We start from the raw sequence: 9301 nt of genomic DNA on the forward strand, positions 1-9301 counted from the left end.
ACCAAGTTGTTAAACAATATGGATAATTTGTTAAATCATATAAGGGTACCATTAGAAATAGAAAAAATTAACAAATAATAAATAAACATTAAAACTTAATAATCAATCTTAAAACATGGTTACATGTAAAAGCATAATAAATAATAAACACTCCATAAACATTGATTAGCTCCAACAAGAAGTGTATAAAAACCATACATACCCCAAATAGAGTCTAAATTGAATCCATCACTCAGGATAGTGATAAAAAGATTTCTAATAACATTATTATTAATAGCCACTTGAAATAATATTGGACAGATGTGTAAGAAAATGCTGCAGATTTATCAGATACTCTCCCTCAAACTGAGCACATTGATCTCAAAGTCTATTTAAGTACAGAGGGAGGTCATAAAACCAATATAACACAACCAGATCTGTTCCAAGCTTCACCTGCAATACTATACACTCCTTAGCAAATTAGAAAATGTATTTCTTAATATGACAATTCTTATGTAATCCGCCTTGAACCGCAAGGTATTGGCGGAATAGAAATCACTAATGTAATGTAATGATATATTTAAAGATAAGACCATAAAATCCACTTTTTCCACCATGGATTCAAAGCAAATATACTAAAAATCATTGCAAGCACTCAAAAGTTAAAATATAATTCAGAAGGAACTAAAAAACACTAGCTGCTGCATTTGAATATAGAAACACTGTAATTGGTGTGACACTTATAAAGCTATTTTAAAAGTACTGAAATCAGTTCAGGAGCCCTGGGTTAGGTAAATTGCATAAGAATAGTCATACTGGGTCAGACCAGTGATACATCTAGTCCAGTATCTTGTTTCCACTGTGGCCAATCCAGGTCACCAAATACCTGGCAGAAGTAGTAGCAACATCCCAATCCTGGGGCAAACAGAGGCTTCCCCATGTCTGTTTCAATAGCAAGCTATGGTCTTTTCTTATGGGAACCTGACGAAACCTTTTTTTAAACTCGGCTATGCTAACTGCTGTTGTCACATCTTCCAGCAACAAATTCCAGAGCTTTACTATTCTTAGAGTGAAAAAATTCAAGTCTTTCCTCCTGTTGGTTTTAAAGATATTTCCATGTAACTTTGAGTGTCCCCTAATTGTTATAATTTTTGAAAGAGTAAAAAAATCAATTCACTTTTACCCATTTTACACGATTCAGGATTTTGTAGACCTCCATCATATCTCCCCTCAGCCTTTTCTTTTCTGAACTGAAGAGCCCTAACCTCTTAGCCTTTCCTATGACAAGGGTCCCATCCCCTTTATCATTTTGGTTGCTCTTCTTTGAATCTTTTCTAATTCTGCTTTCTTTCTTTCTTTCTTTCTTTCTTTTTTTTATTTTTTTTTTACTTTATTTAGTTTTCAAATCCAACAAAAAGTGCAATATAATATACATACAAAACACAATAATTAAATAAGCACTTATAATCAATCAGTATTAATATAAAAATAAAACTCCCTCTCCCATCCAACATTTTCCATCAGGGAATAATACCAAACAAAAGATATATCTCCTCCCCTCCTGCCCACCCATCCTCCCCTGGATGTGTGGGTGCTAAAACAATGGGAAATAAAGATAAAGGACTACATTTCAAATTTAAATTCACTTCAATATATCCATGATGATGAAATTTCAGTAATATAACAAAAAGAAAATAAGATATAAGGGAAAAAAAACATTTTAATACAGTCCACAATTTATCGGAAATAAGATCCAAGATACATTGAGATAATCAATAAGTAAAAACAAAATACTTTTTCTGGAGGCTTCCCAACATCATGGTCTCAGCCCAATCACGGCATTCCTTCCCTTAATCTCCTCTTTAGCTACAAGAAAATTTTATAGTTGTTTTGGATCAAAAAAAGTAAAGTTGAACCCTCAAGCGATACAATACAAATACAAGGAAACTGCAAGACAAAATTAGCCCCCAAGGAATTCACTCTTGGTCTATAGACCAAGAATGACTGGCGCCTCTTTTGTGTGTCTCTAGATAAATCAGGAAAAATCAGAATATTTGATCCCATAAACTGCTGACTAATATTACGGAAATATAAATGCAAACATTATTGTGATCCAGTTCCAAAACAAATGTTACAATTAGAGTCTCTGGGTAACTATTTCAAGAGATGATTCCAGAAAGTCACAGTTAAGTTCACCATTGGATCTGGTCTCCCCAAGGTCCTCACCCTCCCGTTTCTTTCCCAGAAACATACTGAGCTTTCACAATCGGTGGAAGTGTTTCATCCAATATCTTAAGGACCTCCTTCAAATTGTCTCACCAAGTCCACTGCTGATATCAAAGGGGACTTGGGAAAGTTTAAGACTCTCAAATAATTCCTTCTTAACTGATTTTCCAGATAGTCAATCTTTCATTGGGTTAAGGTCTTATCTTTCACCAAAGCTTACTCCCAGCTTCTGTACTTCCTCCAAAGTTGTCACTTTCTCCAATTGCTGAACTAATCCTTGGAACTGGGAAGCAATTTGTTCAGAAACCTTTTTCATTACACCTTCCATTTTTATCCCCTCATCTCAAAAAAGAGGAATTTAAGTCCTGTATAGTCTCCTACAGTACCTCTAAGGTTATAACGGCTGGCTTCTTATTTTTCACACCTGCAGAACTTTCAGGTGGGCCTTTCCTCCCCCTATGCCCCACTTACAGTTTCAGCTGAATACAAAGTCGATACACCTTGCTGTGGGGAAGAAAACGCTATCGGAGAGAGATTCCCGGATAGAGAAGCTTGAGTTTCCTCTGAATTTCCGTGCTGATGCTCTCAATCCAATAGACTCCTTCCAGGCTGCAGGGGAGCTGCTTTATTCTCGGGACTTAATGAGATCCTGTTGCTGCTAGGGCAATTCACACGTGCATATTGTATGTACTGCGCTTGATCAGAAGAGACAGCCGACGAGGGTCCAGTCAGGTTCCTGTAATCCTCCAGGGTAGTTTTTCATCGGCAGTACTTGGCTACCTCCCAGGACCTGAACTTTCGCCTTTCCCTTTCTCTTGCCCATATACCTGGCAAGAGAACTGACACACTTGCCACCACATTGCTCCAAAAAAGCCAACCTCTCCGCAAGATGTCATCTTGGATCAGTCCCCTAATTCCACTTTCAGTGTCTTTTTTGAGATACAGCAACCAGAATTGAATGCAATACTTGAGTTGAGGTTGCACCATGAAGCAATACAGAGGCATTATAATATTTTTGATCTTATTTACCATCCCTTTCCTAATGATTCCTTGCATCCAGTTTGGTTTTTTGGCTGCTGCCACACATTGGGTGGATAGATTCAGCATATTGTCTATGATGACACCTAGATCTTTTTCTTGGGTTCTGACCCCTAAGGTGGACCTTAGCAACCTGTAATTATGATTTAGATTATTCCTTCAAATGTGCATCACACTGCATTTGTCCACATTAAATTTCATCTGCCATTTGGATGACCAGTCTTCCAATTCCCTAAGGTCTTCTGCAATTTTTCATGTGTTTTAACAAATTTGAATAGTTTTATGTCATCTGAAAATTTAATCACCTCACTTGTCATTCAGTTTCCAGATCATTTCTAAATATTCCAGTACAGATCCCTGCCACACACCATTATTCACCCTCCTCCATTGATATAAATGACCATTTAGCCCTACACTCTATTTCCTGCCTATTAAACTCACAAAACATTCTATTCATTCCATTTGTGTGCCAAGTCGCTTCATACTTTCCATATGTTCCAGTGATGCACATTAGCTGAAAACCATGAAAGAACCCAATCAAAACTGCTGAATTAATGGTGTTTTTTAAAGCAGTTTTGAAGTGTTTGCACCAATTTCAGAGTTTTTGTATGCAAATGAAGCAGCTGTGGGAACTCCAGTCAGTCAGGTTTTCAGAACATCCACAATGAATATGCAAGGGTAGATTTGCATATCAAGAAGGCAGTGTATGCAAATCAATATCATGAATATTCATTGTGAGTATATTGAAAACATAATTAGCTGGGTTTCTCCCAGGACAGGTTTAGGAATCACTGTCCTAGCCTCTATTCCACTCCCACTAGAAGATTACCGTATTTTCACGCATATAACGTGCGCGTTATACACGGTTTTTACGAACCGTGCATAACCTTGCGCGTTTTACAAATTTTTTTTACATAGTTCCCCCCCCAACGTCCAATTCACCCCCCGCAGGACCGCTCGCACCCCACCACCCCGAAGGACCGCTCGCACGAACTCGCACCCCCAAGGACCGCTCGCACGCACTCCCACCCGCACCCCCACCCTGAAGGACCGCTCGCACTCCCACAGCCTCCCGACCCCCCCCCATCATGTAGACGTTTCTACTGGTGCCCTTCTGAGAGCCCTGCGCCTGCGCTGCTTCTTCCGGCGGTCCCGCCCTTTCTCTGACGTCAAGCCCTCTTGCCCCGCCGACTCCCCGACACGATCAGGGCAAGAGGGAGCTCAAGCCCTCTTGCCCCAGCCAACCACGGCACCCCCGACACGATCGGGGCAAGAGGGAGCTCAAGCCCTCTTACCCCCCGACTCCCCGACACGATCGGGCAAAAGGGAGCCCAAGCCCTCTTGCCCCGCCGACTCCCCAACTCTCCGACAATATCGGGCCAGGAGGGAACCCAAGCCCTCCTGGCCCTGGCGACCCCCCCCCCCCCCCGCTAGTTGTTCGGGCCAGGAGGGAGCCCAAACCCTCCTGGCCACGACGACCCCCTACCCCCACCCCGCACTACATTACGGGCAAGAGGGATCCCAGGCCCTCCTGCCCGCGACGCAAACCCCCCTCCCCCCAATGACCGCCCACCCCAAGAACCTCTGACCGCCCCCCCCAGCCGACCCGTGACCCCCCCTTCCCCGTACCTTTGTGTAGTTGGCCGGACAGACGGGAGCCAAACCCGCCTGTCCGGCAGGCAGCCAATAACGGAATGAGGCCGGATTGGCCCATCCGTCCCAAAGCTCCGCCTACTGGTGGGGCCTAAGGCGCCTGGGCCAATCAGAATAGGCCCGGGAGCCTTAGGTCCCTCCTGGGGGCGGTGCCTGAGGCACCCCCAGGAGGGACCTAAGGCTCCCGGCCTATTCTGATTGGCCCAGGTGCCTTAGGCCCCACCAGTAGGCGGAGCTTTGGGATGGATGGGCCAATCCGGCCTCATTCCGTCGTTGGCTGCCTGCCGGACAGGCGGGTTTGGTTCCCGTCTGGCCGGCCAACTACACAAAGGTACGGGGAAGGGGGGTGGGGATTGGCCAGGGGGGTCTCGGGTCGGCTGGGGGGGGCGGTCGGAGGTTCTTGGGGGTAGCGGTCGTTGGGGGGAGGTGGGTTTGCGTCGAGGGCAGGAGGGCCTGGGATCCCTCCTGCCCGTAATGTAGTGCGGGGTGGGGGTAGGGGGTCACCGTGGCCAGGAGGGTTTGGGCTCCCTCCTGGCCCGAACAACTAGCGGGGGGGGGGTCACCAGAGCCAGGAGGACTTGGGCTCCCTCCTGGCCCGAACAACTAGTGGGGGGGGGGGGTCGCCAGAGCCAGGAGGGCTTGGGCTCCCTCCTGGCCCGATATTGTTGGGGAGTCGGTGGGGCAAGAGGGCTTGGGCTCCCTTGTGCCCCAATCGTGTCGGGGGGGCAAGAGGGCTTGAGCTCCCTCTTGCCCCGATCATGTCGGGGGTGCCGCGGTTGGCTGGTGCAAGAGAGCTTGAGCTCCCTCTTGCCCCGATCGTGTCGGGGAGTCAGCGGGCAAGAGGGCTTGACGTCAGAGAAAGGGCGGGACTGCCGGAAGAGAAAGCAGCGCAGGCGCAGGGCTCACCGAAGGGCCAGGACCGCCAAGAGGAAGCAGCAGGACACCGGTAGGAGCTTCTACATGATGGGGGGGTCGGGAGGCTCTGGGGGTGCGAGCGGTCCTTCAGGGTGGGGGTGCGGGTGGGAGTGCGTGTGAGCGGTCCTTCGGGTGCGGGTGCGTGCGAGCGGTCCTTCAGGGTGGGGGTGCGAGCGGTCCTGCGGGGGGGTGAATCGGACGTCGGGGGGGGCATCAGGCTTTCAGGGTGGGACAGGACTTCAAGGGGGAGAGAGAGTTGGGGCGGGCGAAAGGAGAGTCGGGGTGGCCAGAGGAGAGTCGGGGCGGAGGAAAGGAGAGTCGGGCGGCGACGGGAGAGTCGGGCAGCATGCGCGGTATACGGGTGTGCGCGGTATACAAAAATGTTTTTACATATATTTCGGTTTCCCGCACGCTATACCCGTGTGCGCATTTTACACAGGTGCGCGTTATCTGCGTGAAAATACGGTATATGGAATAACGACACAGAGAAAAAAATTTCCTCTTCCACAGTCAAACCCCATAGCAGCATGGACCATAATAAAAAAACATTTACATAATATATTATACTTAAACTTAATTTGTAACAAAAAAGGAAGTGGAAGTGTGAATGGGGAGGATTCCTGGTGTCGGGGCCCGGGTGTGAATATCCTCTTCAGAAAAAAAAAAGTGCACATGCAAATTCACTGTTCAGTCTATGCTTCCTTCTTATCTTCACGAAGCACTGGTGAGCGAAAAATGCCTGGGTGTTGAGCACTTGTGCAACCTGGAGACAAACAAACATTGGTGTAAGGAGGAGAAAGAGAGTAGACAGAGTGGAACCTCTCTTCATTGCCCTTGTAATCCTAGTCCTCATTCCCAAACTCTCCCAACATAATTTTCCCCAGTAATTCTAGAGCTCCCAGATATTCACTTCCAGTCCTCAAGAATCCTCAACCTCCCCCCTCCCCCCCCAAAAAAAAAAAAATCATGATTATTATTGCCCTTTTTGGCAACTCTCTCCCTCTTCCTCCTTGATGAAGAAGGCAAAGATGTCCTGTTGAAGTTAGAATCGGCTGACTTTCCTCTGCATTTAGGGTGAAGGAAGAGTGCCTGCTTTCCTTGCTCTCCTCAGCCTTCTTGGATGGTATCCTGTCTCTGGATCAGCAGCTTCAAAATTTTGGTATAGCTCTCAGCTTCAAAATTCTGGTATAGCTCTACTGCTAAGAGCTGGGGGGCGGAGGGCAGAAATCATCTGTGTGCACCCCAGCAACTTTGCTCCATTTCAGAGGGGATCCAGAGCTGCTTCATTTTCATGGGGACCAGAGAAAAGATGGTGGAATACCATTCCCAGATTGTTCTGCCAGAAAATAAATACCAAACAGTAAAATAGGTTGAATTGGCAAAACTTTGAAATGTATGAGCAGAAATGGTAGGCATCAAGGCCAGGGTTGAAATTTGACCTTGATATCAAATTGAACCTTATTCTATTACATGATTGTTATAGACATAAGAGCTAGATGATATTTAAAACTTCAGTACCCTAGTTTTTTTAATGAGATGTATAAATCTTTCTTCACAGAGCCTTTTCACAAGTACCTATCTTATTTTTTTTATCTATTGTATCTTTTAATGCATCATTTTTATAAACCGATTAGAAACCTCACGGTTATTAGCGGTATGTAAGAATTAAATTACATTAAATTTTCAGTTGTATACTGCTAATGTCTGAAATTTACTATCCCTACATATCGGACAAATCACTCATGATCTACTTCAAAGAGCATTACAAACTTTTATCTTTAAAAGAGATGCTTTATCCAGTTGGTAGAATTGTGAGATAATGCAGTAGATCCTGGGTATGCACTGTCCTTGGATATGTGAACCACATCAATCTCTATAGGATATATTACTAGTTATAAGATTGTTCTTATAACTAGTAATATATCCTATAGAGATTGATGTGGTTAACGTAATAGAAATGTAGAAACATGAAGGCATATAAAGGCCAAATGGCCCATCCAGTCTACCCATCTGTAGCATCCACTAGTGCTGCCCGATTCAGGAAAAAATTTTGATTCATTTCGATTCAGCCTATTGAATCGATTTTTCAATTCGATTCGATTTTCCTGCCCAATTGGTGTTTTTTTTAAAAACATCCTGGTGAGTTTATTTTATAACTTCTTCACCCTTTTATAGTCTCTTCACCCCTTTGCCTTCTCCTAACCACACTGGCGCTGTGGTGTAAACAAACAAAAAAGACTTTTCCTCTCTGTTAAATCCTAGCTCACATTTGCGGTAACACCAGCTCTGGCAGGATACATGTTTCAAATCTGACATATTGTAATCACAAAGAAAATAAAATGATTTTTTCTACCTTTTTTGTCTGGTCATTATTCAAATCTTGTTGGTCCCAGGCTCTGGTTGTCTTCTGATAACTTGCTTGCCAGGGTCTCCTTCTTTCTCTTTCTCCGTGCTAATCATCCATCTGCCATCTTGTCCTCCCCTTCCGTTTCCCTTCCCTAAGGTCTGGCATCTTTCCTTTTTTTCGTTCCATCCACAGATCCACCTTTTCTCAACTACCCTTTCATCCAGCATCTCTCCCTCCTTCCCAACTACCCTCCTATCCAGTATCCCTATCCCCCCTCCACACCATCTCTCCCTTTCTGTTCCTTCCCTCCCTAAATCCCATTGCCCATCATCTCTCTCCCCTCTCCTCTATTTTTAGACCCATTATTTCTTCCCCCAAAGTCCGGCATATGCACATCTCTTTGAACCCCCCTTCCCTCCTCCTCCCTCCGTGTACTTTTACACCAGGGCCCATTCCTGAAGGTTTGTCCCCCCTTGAAGGTCTGTCCTCCCCCCTGAAGGCCTGCCTGTCCTCCCCCTGAAGGCCTGCCTGTCCCCCCTGAAGGCCTGTACAACCCCCCCCCCCCACGAAGGACTGCACTCCCCCGGAAGACCTGTACAACCCCCCACGAAGGACTGCACCCCCCCCCCAGAAGAAGCCTGTACAACCCACCCCCCATGAAGGACTGCACCCCCCGAAGGCCTGCGTGTTCCCTCTGGCCTCAATTTACCTAAATCCATCAGCCTGCATAAGATCGCTAGTGCTAGCGATCTTTGCAAGCTACCGTTGGGTCTTCCGAAGCTGTCTTCTCTCTGCCGCGGTCCGCCCTCCTCTGACATCAGAGATGGGTGCGGGACCACAGCAGAGAGAAGACAGCTCAGAAGACCCGACGGTAGCTTGCAAAGATCGCTAGCACTAGCGATCTTATGCAGGCTGATGGATTTAGGTAAATTTGATGCCGGGAAGCCAGACACTGCAGCGCTTTCCGACTGACTCCCCTCGCCCTCTAAAGCAGGAGTGGCAGCGGCCGGCCAGCAAGAGCAGCGCTGCCGCTCCTGCTTTAGTGGGCGAGGGGGAGGGTCCGACTCGGAAGCAGATTTTTTATTGTTTTAAATCGATTCAAATCGGTTCACCCGAAGTGAATCGGTGAACCGATTCGAATTG

At 46.2% G+C, this 9301-nt stretch overlaps 1 protein-coding gene across 6 annotated transcripts in view; it reads left to right on the forward strand.

Moving 5' to 3' along the window:
• PSIP1 (PC4 and SFRS1 interacting protein 1) overlaps nucleotides 1-9301 on the forward strand; it is a 172293-nt gene that overhangs the window by 80394 nt on the left and 82598 nt on the right. The gene's annotated exons all lie outside the window — the stretch shown is intronic.

Source organism: Geotrypetes seraphini, chromosome 1 (assembly GCF_902459505.1).
Source record: "Geotrypetes seraphini chromosome 1, aGeoSer1.1, whole genome shotgun sequence".
NCBI classification, from domain to species: domain Eukaryota; kingdom Metazoa; phylum Chordata; class Amphibia; order Gymnophiona; family Dermophiidae; genus Geotrypetes; species Geotrypetes seraphini.